At 37.2% G+C, this 17,815-nt stretch overlaps 1 pseudogene; it reads right to left on the bottom strand.

Annotated features, from left to right (window-relative positions):
• Window positions 1-13,810: 13,810 nt before the first annotated feature.
• LOC102826115 lies at window positions 13,811-14,584 on the bottom strand (annotated as a pseudogene).
• Window positions 14,585-17,815: the final 3,231 nt, after the last annotated feature.

The following is a 17,815-nucleotide window of genomic DNA, read 5'->3' as shown; positions in this document are numbered from 1 at the left end:
AGAAGAATGAAGTCCTTGACAACTTCAATCTTTTCTCTGTTGATAAGAATGTTGTTTATTGGTCCAGTGGTGAGGATTTTTGTTTTCTTTATATTGAGATGAAATCCATACCAAAGGCTGTGCTCTTTGATCTTCATCAGTAAATGTTTTAAGTCCTCTTCACTTTCAACAAGCAAGGATATAACATCTGCATGTCACAGGTTGTTAATGAGTCTTCTTCCAATCCTGAGGCCACATTATTCTTCCTATAACCCAGCTTCTTGGATTATTTGCTCAGCATACAGGCTGAATAAGTATGGTGAAAGAATACAGTCTTGTCACACACCTTTCCTAATTTTAAACCATTCAGTGTTCCCATGTTCTATTTGAACAACTGCCTCTTGGTCCAGGTACAGATTATAGTCAAGAAAATCCTATGGATTATAAGAAGTCTAAATGTTTTCCATTTTCATAATTCTTTTGGTAACTACACATAGCACTTTCTTCAAAAGTGTGTCTTATGGAATTTTAATTAAAATAAAATAAGTAAAAAAAAGTATTTGGGAAAGCATAATCTCTCTCTAGAGTGAATATCATTTCTTGTTTAGTTGAAAGCATGTTAGATTTGAGTCAATTATTTTTATTTGTTTGCATTCAAAATTGTTGCTATTGGGTTTATAATTTTTTCAGGTTGTTATTGGAATATCAATGGTTAATTTTTTTTCCCAGATATTCTTTTCTATTGACAAAATTAAGTCTACTTGTACAATTGTCCCTGAAAATTTCATTTTAGTCAGAAAATGGTAAAATTTTATTTTTGTGAGACTCAAACAATTACAATTCCTATTTCAAGATTATTGTTGTATGCTTTTAATGCACCGTCAAGTTGGTTGGGGCTTACAGAAACCCTGTTAAATGTTTCCCAGGCTTTAAATCTTTGCAGGAGCAGAAAGCTCATCTTTCTCCTTCAGAGCAACTGGCAGTTTCTAACCAGAGATCTTGTGGTTCACAGTCCAGTATTTATATTTTCATTTATTCACCTCCTTCTTTTGTCTCTATTTTCAATTGGTCTCACATTTACCTGAACATAAAAAAAATAAATAACTAAAACACACCGAAAAGTCTAAAAATATAAAACCTTAACTTTGTTTTTATATGTTTGAAAATAAAATCACATAATTTTATAAAGAGAATTGCTATAGGAGATCTTTTTAGTAATATTTATCACTTCAATATGGTCTATTTCATTTTTGGTACCAATTAGTAAATTAATATTTGTCTCTGTGTATATGCTTTCAGGCATCATATTATTAAAACACCTTCCTGTTGAAGGAATGCTGAAAGATTAAAGTTGCCATACTGATCACTGATTGGCCTGTGTGTGTAACTGACTTCCTTTCCTACCAGGCAAAGGTAAGATACCACTTTCCAGTCCTTTGGAGTATGGAATGTCTAGTGGTTAATTGTGGCTACTGAAATTGGCATAACCGTACCAATGTATAAGTCTTTATATGATACTCAATTTTTTTTTTCTTCCAAGACATTATCAATTAAACTACATATTCCAGATGTTGCTCCTTAAAAAGTAAATAAACTTCCATCACTTTGGTCAATAGAGGTAAACAACTTTCCTACCCATGTGGAACATTTATAAGAGTAAACAAATAGACATGTTTACATAAAATTTGGAACAATGTTTTATCATAACTTAATCTAGTTTATGTAGTTCCAGAGACAAGGAAGAAACATTCTATTAATAAAACTTTCATTATATTTAAATATTTATTTTTGGATATTTTATAGCATATCATAATCTACCTTGACTAATTCAGAGTTGTTGTTAAGTGCTGTTGAGTAGGTTCTGACCCATAGTGACCTTGTATAAGGTTTCTGAGGAGCAGTTGGTGAGCTTGAACAGCCAACCTTGTGATTCAAACCAACTTTTCAGTCCAGTGCATTAACCCACAGAACCTCACCAGGGCTCTGAAATTAGCATATTATGTGTCGGAAGAAGTGCAGCCAGAGTGCTCCTTGGAAGTCAAGATGGACACACTTTGTCTCTAATACTTCGGACATATTGTCAGGAGGGACCAGTCGTTGGAGAATGATATCATGTTGGGTAAGGCAGAGGATCAGAGAAAAAGAGGAAGACACTCAACAAGATGGATTGGCAAAGTGGCAGCATCAATGTACTCAAGTGTGGCAATAATTTTGAGGTTGGCTCAGGACAGTGCAGTGGTTCGTTCTGTTGTGCATAAGGTCTTTATGAGTCGGTACTGACTTGATGGCACCTAACAACAAACAACAACAAAATATAAAATATATAACTGCCTGATGCTGCAAGCATCTTTACATTTTTCTTGTTTGTTCAGTGAAGTGGCTATTCATGTCTTCTTTTTCAGTTTAACTTAGATGTTTAAATGATGTCTATTACATTTAGGGAAACTACTGAGAGTGTGTAGAATAATTTTCTTGTTTTGTAATCACTCGGCAGTGCTATGAGATGCCAGAAATACCTACCTTTATTGTAAGGAAGAAAACCCTAATGCCATTCCACATCTTTTCAAACGTTTCCCAGGTGCATAGTAACAAAACTATTTGAAAGCTACTGTAAATTTCTCATTGTATTTATAACCATCTCTTCTTTTTCCACTCTCATAATCAGGTACATATTTATGTGTCAGTCTAATATGATTTCCAAATGTGATATTTTATTTTTGTCCTATTAAATGGTTTATTCTTGCAGCATATTCACTAGCTCAATACACTAGGATATTTAGCATATTTTCATTTCCCTCTTACTGTCGTTTCATGATGAATTTATATTCTTTTTCTTGCCACATACTTAACTAGATTGTATAGGATTTATGATAAATTTTAGTAATTTTGGAACTAGATTATAGGATTTTCCATTATAATACGTCTTTTTAAAATACATAATACAATCCAGACAGTTCATCTCTGCATTGTGAAATAAAGAAACCATTAGACACATGTGGTTAGTGAGAACTTTAAATTGGGTTAATTGAATTGAGATGTGTTCTGCATTTAAAATATACTCTAGAGATTGAGAACTTGGTACAGCAAAGGAATGCTAAGTTTCTTCATTAACAATTTTATACTGATTGCATGTGGTTGTTAGATATGCTCAGCACAGTACTAACTCATAGGAACTCCATGCAAAACAAAAGGAAGTACTTCCTACTCATTGTCATCCACAGGAAGTTTCCTCTGTTTTAAATCCATTGTTACAGTCCCTGTGTCAAACCACCTCATTGAGGGTTTTCTTCTTCCTGGCTGATCTCTTCTTTACTAAGCATTATATATATTTCTTAAGGGTCCCTCTTGATGTCATCTCAAAAGTAAAATAGAATATTCACATCATCATCACTTATAAGGAGTATGTTAGCTGTACTTTTTAAAACGGATTTGTTTATCCTTCTGGAAAATATAGTAATATTCAATATCTTTTAACAACACCACAATTTAAAGGCATCAGTTCTTCTATGGTTTTTCTATATCCATTACTTATTTTTTCACATGCACTTAAGACAACTTAATATAAAATGACTTGGAACAGGCATACCATAATTCTCACAATTACATCTTTTTCTTTTTTTTTTTTTTTTTTACACTTGAAAATGATTGTTTGCAGTAGATTTATACAATGTAATTTGTTGTTTGATTTTCTGACTGCTGATTCCATGGGTGTTGATTGCAGATCCAAGTAAAATGAAATGCTTGACAGCTTCAAACTTTTCTCCCTTTATCATGATGTTGTTTATTGTCTCAGTTGTCAAGATATTTGTTTTCATTTTTTAAAAATGTTTTGTTGTGAATTATGTGATAGTTTCCATGGGAGAACATTAGCTTTACATTCATCCTATCGTATATCATTTCATTGCTATGGTTACAATCCTCTCCTTGCATCATCAACCAACCAAAGGGTATACCCTGCAAGCCTACCCTCTGGTCATCAGCACACAACCCCTCCCCTCTCCATGTCTAAAGTACCCAGATGCTCCATTTCTCCACATCATCTGGCATAACAGCTTCTCTGGGTAGGCTCCTGCACTCCGCTCTTCCCACTTGATGGTCCCAGAGGCCTCCACTCCTAGACTGCAAAGTTAATCTCTCCTCTCCTTTTGCTACCAAATGTCTATCTTTACGTTTCCAACCCTCACAATCAGTCCTGATAACAATTATTCACTATTGTATCACAAGAGACCTATCCCCATCTCCTTTCATCAGCCCCACCCAGACAGATTGGATACTACTCAGTGGAGATTCTACTTTCCTCTGCACCCTCGGGATCTAGGCTCCCTCTTGAAAGCTTGTAAGACAGTCACTTCTTGCCTTTGTAGCCCTCCCTTCCCCATTTTGGGTAGCCAATGTCCAAGTTGCCCATCCTTTCTACTCTGTGTATGGAAGGGGTGGGAATGATCCTCACTTTAAAGGCTTGTTCCCACTTCTAAGCAACTGCGTCCATAGGTGTAAATCAAATTGTATCAGATTCCTCTTTTTTTTCCCCCTCTTCTTTCTTCTTCTAGTTGAGTTCTGATCATCCAGTCATTGAAGGCAGGTCAAGTGGGTATTATCTGCAAGTGTGGGTGTTCTTATGCATGTACCCTCTCTTCTAATCAGCTGGATGCTTCATTCTCCACTCTAGTCCTCTGTGGCTATGTCACTGACTCTGGGTCCAAGAATCCCCAGATCTTGTCACACTGCTGGCTGACCAGTTCTCCACCCGGGTTCACAAGAGTCTAATGAACATTATAGGCCTTAGCTTGCAGCTTCATTGCTGTTTTTCCCTCACTTACCCTTATCAGTGACAAACATGGTCACTTATCAGATGTGTATATTCCCATTGAGTCTTAGTACTGGAAGGGGGTTTGCTCTGAGAGGACCCGACCACTTACCTTGATGTCTCCTGGGCATGCAACTTGCTTTTTCTTGTAGTAATCAGTCAGACTGCCTATACTCTTTTGTATTTTTCATATCGATCTTTCTTTCAAGAAATATCTTCTGTTCTTCTAGCCTCTTCAGGCTGGTCTGCTTGTCCTTTCAAGTGGAAATTTCCCACATCAGAAGATTCTGGATTGGGTTCAGGATTCTATCTATGGTCTTAGGAAATGCAGAGGCTCCCCAGGAAGCTTCCTTCATTAGGCAAATTGTAACCCCTTTTTAGGTATCCTATTTGTTTTCTTTATACTGAGAGCTATAGTCTTTGATCTAAGTGCTTCAAGTATTCTTTAATTTCAGTAAGGAGGTTGTGTCATCTGCATATAGTGAGCTATTGATGAGTCTTCCTCCAAATAATGCCCTGTCCTTAATATAGGTCAACTTCTTTGTTTACTTGCTCAGTATACATAATAAAATAACTATAGTGAAAAGACACAACCCTGACACATATTTTTTCCTGATTTTAAATCATGTAGTATCCTCGTTTTCTGTTTAAGAACTGCCTCATGGTCTCTGTGTTCTTCAGGAGCACAATTAAGTGTTATAGAATTTCCATTCATCAAAATGCTATTCTGTAATTTGCTATGATCCACATAGTCAAATGTCTTTGTAGTCTATTAAACACAGGTAAACATTTTTCTAGACTAAGACAAAATAGGCAGATTACTTCTCAATGTTTAGTCACTGGAAATCTTCTGAAAAGTATTAAAACTGTGTTGATAGCACCAGAATATTGAATACTGAAACATGATTAATAGAATCAGAATATTGTCAGATATAGTGTCTAAAGATGACTCCCTCAGGGTGGAAGACACTCAAAATGTGATTGGCAAAAAGTTATCTTCTCACACTAGAGCTGACAATAATGAAGCAAATGGAGTAAGGCTTTCTGCACCTTCCTTTGCTGATGGAGGACAACTCAGATGAGGAGAAACAGCTGCAAATATCCATTAATAAATGAAATATGGAATATCTAAAGTATAAACCTAGGAAAATTGCAGCATATCTCATGCATAGGATTTGCAGTCTGTTTATTTCTCTACTATGAGTCCACGAGTTTCTAAACACATGACTTTTCATTTCTAAGCAGTGCTTTGCTTTGTGCATTTCAACAATTATTTCTGAATCAAGTGTTCACCAGTAGAAGTGATCATCCATCTAGTGCACACAGAAGCCAGTAGAGAAAGATACATAGGAACAAAACAGAAACATTTCTGAATATTTACAACTATTAAAGGTGAGATATGAAAACAGAGTAGTAAAATGATCAAATCAAATAATTAGTAAGATTCAACTGCATATCAGAAATTGTTTCTTGAATTCAAATATCAAGAATGGCCAATTGACTTCTTTAATAGATAAAAAAAAAAAAAAAATTCCTCTATTCCTGAATTAGTAGCATTTGGACATCCTGGGAAAGACATATTTTAAATCAGAGCATAAAATTATATAAAGAATAAAGAAATTATTTTTTCAAAGCTGTTAATAAATCCAGTACACTTGATATGAGATTAACTGATATTCAAAACAAGAAAGATAATGGAATAGTTAATATACAAAAGCCAATTGATTTTTAAAAATTGATTACTTTGAGAATATGTTAACAATTTCTACAAAGAAAAAAAGTAGCATTTGAACATACTATAGCTAAAATGAAAGGAAGAAATGATGAAGCAAAAGATCTGAACAGGAGATTTCAAAGTTCCAGAAAAATATTCTACTGAAAAGTGCAAACACATGGAGTTAGAAGACCAAAAGGGAAGAACACTCTCAACGCTTCTCAAGCTGAAAGAACTAAAGAAAAAATTTGTCGTGATTTGCAATTTTGAAGGTTTCAATGAGCTAAATTTTAAATAAAACAGAAATCTCTAAAAGAAGATGGAAGGAATGCAAAAAAAAAGAAATGGTTTAATGACCATTTCAAGTGATAGCACATAATCAAAAGTCAATGGTACTGAAGAAAGAAGTCCAAGGTGTACTGAAGACACTGGCAGAGAACAAGATTCTAGGAATTGATGGAATAAAAATTTAAATCTTTCAACAAACTGATTCAGCAATGGAGGCACTCACTAATCTATTAATCTATGCCAAGAAATTTGAATGACACCTACCTGGTAAAATGTTTGGAAGACGTATACATCTGTGCCCGTTCCAAAAAAAAAAAAAAAAAAAAAAAAAGATGACCCAATCATCAGACAGTATCATAATCACATGAAAGTAAATTTTTGCTCATGAAACTTCAGAAATGCTTGCAATGTACATTGGCAAGGAGCTGTCACCAGAGATTCAAGCCGGATTCAGAGAGGACATGGAATATGAGAGATATAATTGATGATATCAGATGGATCTTGAATGAAAGCTGAGAATACCAAAAATATATTCAATGTATTTTATTGACTATAGTAAGGCTTTTTACACTGAGCATCATGACAAGCTCTGGATAACATTGCGTACTATGATTATTCCAGTCATTCAAAGAAAACAAGGAAACATTGAATGGTTTAAAAGCTGGAAAAGTGTGCACCAGCATTATACTGTTTCACCATAATTATTTAATCTGTACACTGAACAAAAATCTAAGAAGCTGTATTGTATGAAGAATATGGCATCAGGATTGGAGGAAGTCTCATTTGTTGTTGTTGTTAGGTGCCATAGAGTTGGTACCGACTCATAGTGACCTTATGCACAGCATAAAGAAACTCTGCCCAGTCCTGGGGCAACCTCACTATTGTTGCCACGCTTGAGCCAATTGATGCTGCCATTTGGCCAATCAATCTTGCTGGGGAGTCTTACTCTTTTCTTGCTGGGGGCTCTTTTTTTTTTTTTTTTTTTTTGCTTTCTGAAAATGAAGGGGATTTAAAATATTTACTGATGAAGATCAAAGACCACATACTTCAATATAGACTTCACCTCAATGTAAAGAAAAGAAAAAAAACAAAAAACAAAAACCTCACCACTGGACCAATAAATAACATCATGATAAATAGAGAAAAGACCGAAGTTGTCAAAGACTTCATTTTTCTTGTATCTACCATCATCACTCAGCAATGAAGAAACCAAATACAAAATGACATATTGTATTAGGCAAATCTGCTGCATGAGACCTCTCTAAAGTGTTCAAGAGCAAATATATTAGTCTGAGGACTAAGGTGTGCCTAACACAAGCTATTGTATTTCAATAGTCTCAAAGGTATGTGAAAGTTGGATGATGAAGAAGGGTAACCAGAGAAGAATTCATGCAATTCAGTTATGATATTAGGAAAGAACATTAAAAGTACTATGGACTGCTGTGGTGTTGTGGGCTAATGCATTGGATTGCAAAGTCGCTTTGAAACACAAGGTTGGAGGTTCTAGCTCACCAGCCACTCCTAGGAAACCCTATACAGTGTCACTATGGTCTGAACCAACTCAACAATACTTAACAACAACAGCAACAACATGGACTGCTAGATGAAAAAACAAATATATTTTAGAAGTACAGCCAGAATGTTTCTTAGAATCCAAGATGTCTCTCAAACTTCAGACATATTAATCAGGAGGGACCAGTCCCTTGAGAAGGATATCATATGTGGTAAAGTGAAGGATTATTGAAAAAGAGGAAGACCCCCAATGACATGAATTGGCATAATGGCAACATCAGTGGGCTCAGGCTTAACAATTGTGAGGATGGTGCAGGACAGGGGTGTGTTTCATTCTGTGTGCATAAGGTCACTGTAAGCCAGAACAAACTTGAGGGCAATAACAACACAAAATATTTTCCTCAAGTTCCTTGCTTTCAGTCATGATTCACCAGTCATTAGCATGATCCATATCGTTTTCTGACTCCAACTTGAATTTCTGGTAATTAATTATTAATGTTCTGCTCTCTGGTCTTTGGTTATTTGTGTCTAATGCATAAAATCTGTTCTTAAGATGCTCTCTGAATTCAGGTGAGATATGTTGAAAGGAGTTCTGATAGCATAGTGGTTATGAATCGGGCTGTGAACCTTAAGGTCAGCAGTTCGAAACTACCAGCTGCTCCGTGGGAGAAAGATGAGGCGTTCTGCTCCCGTAAAGATTTACAGCCTTGGAAACGCTGTACAGTCTCTATGAGTCGGAACCGACTCCACGTCACATAACAACAACAACTTCTGTTGGAGTCCTGGTGTGGCGCTGTGGACTAATGCGTCAGACTGCAAAGTCGTCTGAACTGCAGGATAGGTGGTTCAAGCTCACCAGCTGCTTCTTGGAAACCCTATACAGGGTCGCTATGGGTCGGAATCGACTCAACGGCACTTCACAACAACAAAATACATCTGTTGGACTTCTGGTGTGGCGCTGCCTGTTAATGCAGTAAGCTGCAAAGTCAGTTTGGACCGTTAAGGCCAGCAGTTCCAACTCACCAGCTGCTCCTTGGAAACTCTGTACAGGGACTCTCTGTACAGGGTCGTTATGAGTTGGATCCCAACTCAATGGTACTTAGCAACAACAACAACAGCAACAACATACTTCTTTTAAATGTCTTCAGCGTTAGCCTGAACTTGCTTATGAGGAATTGAAGGTCTCTTCCACAGGCTGTCCCTGGCTTTGATTTGGCAGATGATATGGAGTTTTATACCATTTCTTATGACAGATGTAGTCAATTTGATTTATGTGTGTTCCACCTGATGAGGACCACATGTTATTCTTCTTTTATGTTGCTTACAAAAGGTATTTCCAACAAATGAGTCATTGGTCTTACAAAATTCTATCTTGATATCTCCAGCATTGTTATTTTCACCATGGCCAGAGTTTACATCTACTGATCCTTCATTTTTTCTTCCAACCATTGCATTCCAATCACCAGTAATAATCGATGCATCTTGATTGCATGTTTGATCAATTTCAGAGAAAAGAAATTGGTAGAATTCTTCAATATCATATCAATGTTTGCTTTAGTAAAGATTTCTGGTGCATAAATTTGAACAATAATGGTATTAACTGGTCTTCTATGTTATCATTGTCAGGGACCATTGAGTCAGTACCAACTCATAGCATCCCTATACATAACTCACAGTGACCCTCTGGACAATAGACCCTATGCACTACCCTATCCTGCACCAACCTCACAATTTTTGCTATATTGAGCCTATTGTTGTTACCACTGTGCCAATCAATCTCATTGGGGGTCTTCCTCTTTTTCTTCCACCCTCCATTTACCAGTTATGATAGCCTTCTCCAGGAATTGGCCTCCTTTGTTAAAATGTGTGAAGTATGAAAGATAAAGTCTGGCTTTACTGGCTTCCAAGGCGCATTCTGGTTGTATTTATTCCAACACAGACTTGTTTCTTCTTTTGGGAGTCCATGGTGCTTTTAATATTCACCTCCAACACTATGTTTTTGTTGTTGCAAGTGTCATCACGTTGATTTCGACCCATAGCGACCCTGTATAGGGTTTCCAAGGAGCATCTGGTGAGCTTGAACTGCTGACCTTGCAGTTCAAATGACTTTCCAGTCTGGCGCATCAACCCATAGTGCCACACAAGGACTCCTACACCGTATCCATGCATTAATTATTCTATGGTCTTCCTTATTCACTGTCCAAGATTCACATGCGTATGAGGCTATTGAGTATGCCATGGCTTGGGCTGGCTGCAACTTAGTCCTCAAACTGCCTTCTTGTTGTTGTTAAGTGCCATCAACTTAGTACCACCTAATAGTGACCTTGTGTAGGGTTTCTGAAGAGCAGCTGGTGAGTTTGTACCAGAACCTTGTGGTTCCAAGCTACCTTGCAGTCCAGCACATTAACCACAGTGCCACACCAGGACTCCATCTTCCTTGTAGGCATATGGAAATTATCCTATCACAGACAGTATTGTACTTCAAGTTAGGTCTTGAAATGTTCTTTTTGATGACGAGTATGATATCATTCTTCTTCAAATTGTCATTTCTGCTATAGTTCATGCCAGTCTATATCAGCTCACTGATGCCTAAGATATATGTTCTGTTTCATTTTATACAACTTACAATATTCTAGTCTTGGCTGGTGGTGGTTGTTTGCCGTGGAGTTAGTTCCAACTCATAGAGACCCTGTACAGGGTTTCCAAGGCTGTAAGTCTTTACGGGAGCAGAAAGCCTCATCTTTCTCCCGCAGAGCAGCGGATAGTTTTGAACTGCTGACCTTGAGGTTTGCAGCCCAATTTGTAACCACTATGCTAGCAGAGCTCCTTTGAGTAAAAATTGGAATCCCACAAATGAAAAAAAAAAAAAAAAAGGTGAACATGGAGTTCTCCTTTGTTGACTAAGTAGCAAAGTCTCCATGACAGATATAGTGTACACATAACCACTGATTAGAACAGTCTTTACTTTAATAGTAAAATCAGGGTATTGGCCCCTGAAGTTAATACTGGATGTTGGTGAAGGATGGAGGTGGAGAACTTTGTTTTTTCCCCACCAGATAAAGATATGTAAGTGAAGCTGGCAAGGTGCTTTGTAACACACATGCAAAAGCAGAACTAAGAACAATTTATCAGACCAATACCATAGAGTTCTCACCAAACGAGCAAAACAGCTAGTACAAATTGTGCAGTCTTTCTGTTAGGATATGTCTCTGGCCTGAGGTCCTGACTGGGTAGCTCAGATGAGGGGCAGCCTCATGCAAAGGTTACACTCCCAACATCTACGTTCTCACAAAATGTGTTGATATAAATTTAGTTATAATTTATATTTATATTAACTTTGAATTTATGTTGCAAAATTAATATTAACTAATCCACAAACTCAGCAGATTATTTTCTAATTTAATAAATATGTGGGGAATACACTTCAAATATTTTGAGATTAATTTTATACTAAAAATAAATTTTTCAAATTCCATCTGATGGTATTGAGTTGATTCTGACTCATCAAACCTTATAGAACAGAATAGAACTGCCCCATATTATTTAAAGGCTGTAATCTTTAGGAAAACATTATCACATCTTTCTCCTCTGGAGTTGTTGGTGGGCTTTAACTGCCAACATTTTTGTTAGAGGCTGAGCATTTGGTCATGAGTCACAAGAGGTCTTTGTTGCTCATTGAAAGACAAAAATTTTAGCTAACCTACTGAATTAATTTTGAATCAGAGCAAATAAGGAAAACTCAATTATTTTATTGACATCTTTCATATTTTGATTTGGCTGGTATTAATCAAGGATTAGTATATTCAGCTTTAAGTGGAGATTTAAATATAACTTTCACATATGGCTGATCATCTGGCTGGATAACACAAGATTGTCATATATTACTTAACTTTGTAAAATATCTTTTGGGACTACATAGAAACTTATATTTAGTTATTTCAATTTCAAAAGTATTTTTCAGGGCTTCATTATGAACAGAAGGGAAGGAACATCATTATCAATAACTTGTACTGTTAATGTACTAGTGGATGGAAGACTTGTAGAACTGAATTAAACATTTTCATACATTATGGTAAAAACAAGTATAGCAATTAGATAAGAATAATTTATTTTATCATTTGTATACCAAAAGGCTCCAAATCAAATAATAATAATAATAATAAAATAATAATAATAACAGCCACAACTTAAATATTAATATAAAAGTATTATTTAGATGCTTTCCAAAACAAAACTAGGAAAGAATGCTTTAGTTCTATTGCATAATAAACAATAAATAACATATATAGCAGGTCCCTCACCATATGAACTTTAATTGGGAATCATTAATGTAGAAAGAAAATAGAAAACAAATAAACAAACAAATAAATATGCTAGCAAACAACAAAATTCACTATGCAACAGCTTGTCTAAAAATAGACAATGCTCAAATTGAGATCATATTTTCAAAGTCGTTGATTCTAACAATAGAAAATGTAATTTAAAAAAAAAAGTTTTTATGTTCTGAGCTGCAAAATCTTTAACCATGATAAATTTTTATGTAAGAATAAGGATAGAAAAAAAAAAAAAATCATTTAAAGAATGCTGAACACCCTGAGAGTTGTTGTTGTTATGTGCCGTGGAGTTGGTTCTGACTCATAGCAACCCTGCACAGGGTTTCCAAGGCTGTAAATCTTTACGGAAGCAGAAAGCCCCATCCTTCTCCAGCGGAACGGCTGGTAGTTTCGAACTGCTGACCTTGTGGCTCACAGCCCAATTCATAACCACTACACTATCAGATGGATTGGCCAGGTGGCATCATTGATGGACTCAAGTGTGGCAGCGGTAGTGAGGTTGGCCCAGGATCGGACATTGTTTCGTTCTGCTGTGCATGGGGTTGCTATGAGTCGGTTCCGATTCGATGGCACCTGACAACAACAACAACACTACCAGAGCTCCTTGACCCTGAGAGTGGGAATGCTTAATTATTTTATTACTAAGCTTAGGGATGCTGTGTGTTGGTACCTACTCTAACAACAATAAACCTTAGTGCTTTGATTATACCAAAAAGGCCTAGGTAGAGAGACCTGAAAATCTTTTATCCAAGGTCACTCTTGAAAACCCTATGAATTGTAGTTCTACCGACTATAATATGTTTGTTTGTTTGTTTGTTTGTTTTTGCAATGACACTCTTTATTTATTTATTTAAAACCAACAAACTGGAAAATCTGGAGGAAAGAAATACACAGAACAATGGCCAGAGAAAAGATAGATGGTGAAGAGGACCAGAACCTTGGCTCCTTGGAGTTTTGGTTGTGGGGTTGTGGTTTGCTTCATGATGGCATATTCTGGGACCTTGATCATAAGTTCTGAGACAACTTGAGTTTCATGAAAGATGGGTGAAGAATTGCTGTGCCATTTCCTGCTGCTCCTGAGAGATGGTGGGCACAGTGGTAGAGGGGGCTATGGGTACTAGGGTGGAAAAGGCACTCTGGGTCTCTGTTGTGTTGGAACCCCTCACAAACAGTTGGTCATTCATGATGCAAAGATTTCCAATTGATGCCAGAAGTCAAAATGAAGCTCTCCATGAAGATCCCAATATGAGGTTGACACATTTCTTCCACTTCATTGAACAACCCATTGACAGAAAAGCAGAGCATTTTTCCATTTGGTTGCACACATCCACCATGATGGAGCTGAGGACATGCTGGGTTTTGGGCAACATACTGAGGAAGTCAATAATGTCATGTTTTGTATGTTTCAGCAACTGAACCCTCAGAATGGGGTCCTTGCATTTCTTCATATTTCTGTTTTCCTTGACATACTCAGCCAAGTTGCTTGAAGCTGGGTCCTCAGGTTTAAAGAGAAAGGTGAGTGAGAAGTAGGCCTCATTGTGGTAAGCATCCAGGAGACCCTGTCGATCACCATAATCATAGAACCAGTAATACTGCTTTAGGAATTTCATGATTAAGTTCTTCAGGGTCTCAGATCCAAAGATGCTTCCCTGACAGACTGGTAAGATCTTGTGGTCTTCAATGACACAGATAATGGGTGGGGATAACTGCTGATCATCCAAGCATAATAACTTGGGGATCAATTCCAGGAGAGTGATTATGTGGTAGGCTCATCTGGGAAGGTGGTACACAGAGAGTATCTGTACACATCTCTTCTGGCTCCAGTTCTTTCACCTTGTCCAATTCACTTTCAGACTTCACCTCATTTTCGGAGAGATTCAGACCTTTGATGGTGCCATCCTGTCTGTTCCCTTCCGTTTCTCCCTCTATAAGTTTTCTCCCTCTCTCCATGTTACCATGGGCTTATTCTCCTTTATGAGAGTGGTGTCTCTGACAGTAGTTTGGAATAACATAAGGGTTGTATCTTACTGAAGGGTATGCATGGGCACCACTCACTGGCATATCTCTATCTTGTTCCTTACGGGATAACAGATGAATGCTAGGTCTGACTTTTTCAGAATGGTTGGCAAAGCTCCTTCACAAAATGCCCCAGCATCTTGCTCTTCTTTGTACAGAATCACCTCGGTGATTGTTTTCCTTGGTGTTGCCTGTAGACAGAAATATGTCATCACAGTCCTTACAAGAATTTCTTGAGGAAAATCTGTGGGTTCTGGGTCCTGGAGTTTGAGGTTAATTATGGGAGGCTCTTGAGAAAGGCGAGAGCAGCCCCCCAAAAAACTTGTTAGGACCACAGGAACAAGATAAAGTCCTCACAGGAACTTTCTTCTCTAAGTGCATAGAGAGGGGACCCTTGTGGTTAGCAACTGCAACACAATGAATTATTTAATATATCTTTTCTATATAACATGTTTTATATGGATGCAGATGGTAGGTGCTGTCCTGTCAACTCTGAATCATAGTGACTCTGTGTGCAACAGAACTAAACACTGCCTGGTACTGGGTCATCCTCACAATTGTTAATTTTTAGCTCATTTTTGTAGTCAATGTATCAATCAGTCTCTTTAAAGGTTTCCCTCTTTCTCACTGAACTCCAGTTTACTGAACATGATAGGACTGGTCCATCCTGATAACAAGTCCAAAGTACAAGAGACAGTCTAGCTTCTAAGGAGCATTCTAACTCTACTTCTTCCAAGACATGTTTATTTGCTCTTCTCGAAGTCCATGATGCTTTCAATATTTTTACCAACATCAAAATTCAAAGCATCAACATTCTCCAGTCTTCTGTATTCATTGTCCAGCTTTCCTATACATATGAGGTGATTGAAAATACTAGGGTTTGGATCAGATACACCTATGTCCTCAAAGTGATATCTTTGTGCTTTAACACCTTGTTCATATTGCTGAGGGTTCCTTCTGACTACAGGATTTCTTTGAAACAGCTGGTGGGTTTGAACCACCAATCTTGCAGATCAAAGTGGCCCTGTGGTTCAGTACATTATCATGCAGGGCCACACCACAAAGTATTTTGTGGCATATTTGCATAATAAAAATGTCTTTAGATTTCTTGACACTGCTTCCTTAAGTGCTGAATATGGATGGAAGTAAGTTGAAATCCTTGACAAAGACACTCACTATAAATAAATTATTTGAAGATGCACTCCCAGGAAATAAGTGAGTATACTATGAAAAGGAGAGATGTAAACAAATGTTGTTTTTAGGAGCCATCAAGTTGGTTCCAACTCATAGTGAACTATTCATAACTGACTGAGGCATGCTAAGTTCTCCAAGATCCTCAAAACTGTTACACATGCTGCCACTGTTCGAATTCATGTAGTTGAGCACCTCCCTATATTTCCCTGACCTTCCACTTTAACAAGTGTGAGACCCTTCTTTAGGGATTTAGTCCCTCCTAAAAACGTGTCTGAAGTATAAGAGACAAAGTTTCATCATCCTGACTTCTTGGAACATTCTTCCTGTACATTTTTTAACTTTATAAAACACATAATAATTTATTATTATTATGGGTTTTTTTTCCCCTTAAAGTTTTTATTGAGAATTGTGTGAAACTTTATAGGGCAGATCATCAGTTTTACAATCAACAAATCATACAACTTGTTTCATCACAATGATTACATTCCCCTCCAGGTACCATCAGTTAACAGTATTTCTTCCTATTCACTTTGTAGTTGCTGTTGTCAGGTGCCATCGAGTCAGTTTCAACTTATAGCAACCTTATGCACAGCAGAAAAAAAACACTGCCCCATCCTGGGCCAACCTCACTACTGTTGTCACTCTTGAGTCCATCGATGGCCAATCCATCTCGATGGGGGTCTTCCTCTTTTTCTTTGACCCTCCACCTTACTAACATAATATCCTTCTCCAGTGACGGCTCCCTCCTGACAATATGTCTGAAATATGAGAGATGATATTTTGCCATCTTGGCCTTTAAGGAGCACTCTGGCTGCACTTCTTCCAAAACGGATCTATTGGTTCTTTTAGCAGCCCATGGCACTTTCAATATTCTCCTCCAACACCATAAATAAATTTACTTTAGCTCCCTTTAAAGACAAACAAACAAACAAACAAACAAACATTCAAGCATATATAATAATTTACACCACCAAAGGGCACATTCTGCAAGTCTGCCTCATGGCCAACATCTCTTAGTCCCTCTCTTCCCATGAATCTAGAGTTCTCAGCTGCTCCCTTTCTCCATGTCCCCATCTCTGCCTCCATCTCTGGTGTCACTGTTTCTCTGGAGAAGGTCCTACATTTCACTTGTGCTCTTCTCCCTTGAATGTCCTAGGGTCCTATGTTTCTGGACTGTAAGACTAACTACTCCCTCATTTTTGTTACAAAACTTCAGCCTTTACAATTGTGACAGTTGTAATTAGTCATGATAACAACTACTCACTATTGAACCACAGGAATCTTATCTTCATCTCTTTAAATCAAACCCATCTAGACAGGATGACAGCTATTCAGTGGATACACTTTCTTTAAACACACACTCTTAAATTAAATTCCCTCTTGAAACTTTGAAAGCTAGTCACTTCGTCCCTTTATCAACCCCTCATTTTTTTGCTCTCCAGTGTAGAGATGCTAAATCAAATGGAAGAAATGAGGAGGTCCAAGAACTGAACAGAAAATTTCAAAGATCAGCTCGAGAAGATAAAGCCAAATATTACAAAAAACTGTGCAAAGATCTGGTATCAGAAAACCAAAAAGGAAGAACACGCTCAACATTTCTTAAGCTAGGAGAACTAAAGAAAAAATTCAAGCCTCAACTTTCCTTATTGAAATATTCTCTGAGCAAATTGTTGAATGATGCAGAAAAGCATCAAGAGAAGATGGAAGGAATACAAAGAGCCACATTACCAAAAGGAAATAGCTAATGTGCAACCATTTCAAGAGGTAGCATACGATCAAGAGCCAATGATACTGAAGGAGGAAGTCCAATGTGCATTGAAGGAAGTGACAAAGAACAAGGCACCAGGAATTGATGGAATAAAAATTGAAATCTTTCAAAAAAGTGAGGTGGCACAGGAGGCACTCATCCATCTCTGCCAAGAAATTTGGAAGACAACTATCTGGCTGACTGATTGGAAGAGATCCGTATTT

This window comes from Chrysochloris asiatica, unplaced genomic scaffold (genome assembly GCF_000296735.1).
Source record: "Chrysochloris asiatica unplaced genomic scaffold, ChrAsi1.0 scaffold00456, whole genome shotgun sequence".
In the NCBI taxonomy this organism is placed as follows: domain Eukaryota; kingdom Metazoa; phylum Chordata; class Mammalia; order Afrosoricida; family Chrysochloridae; genus Chrysochloris; species Chrysochloris asiatica.
The sequence above is the reverse complement of the archived record's forward strand: the minus strand, read 5'-3'. Positions and strand labels throughout refer to the sequence as shown.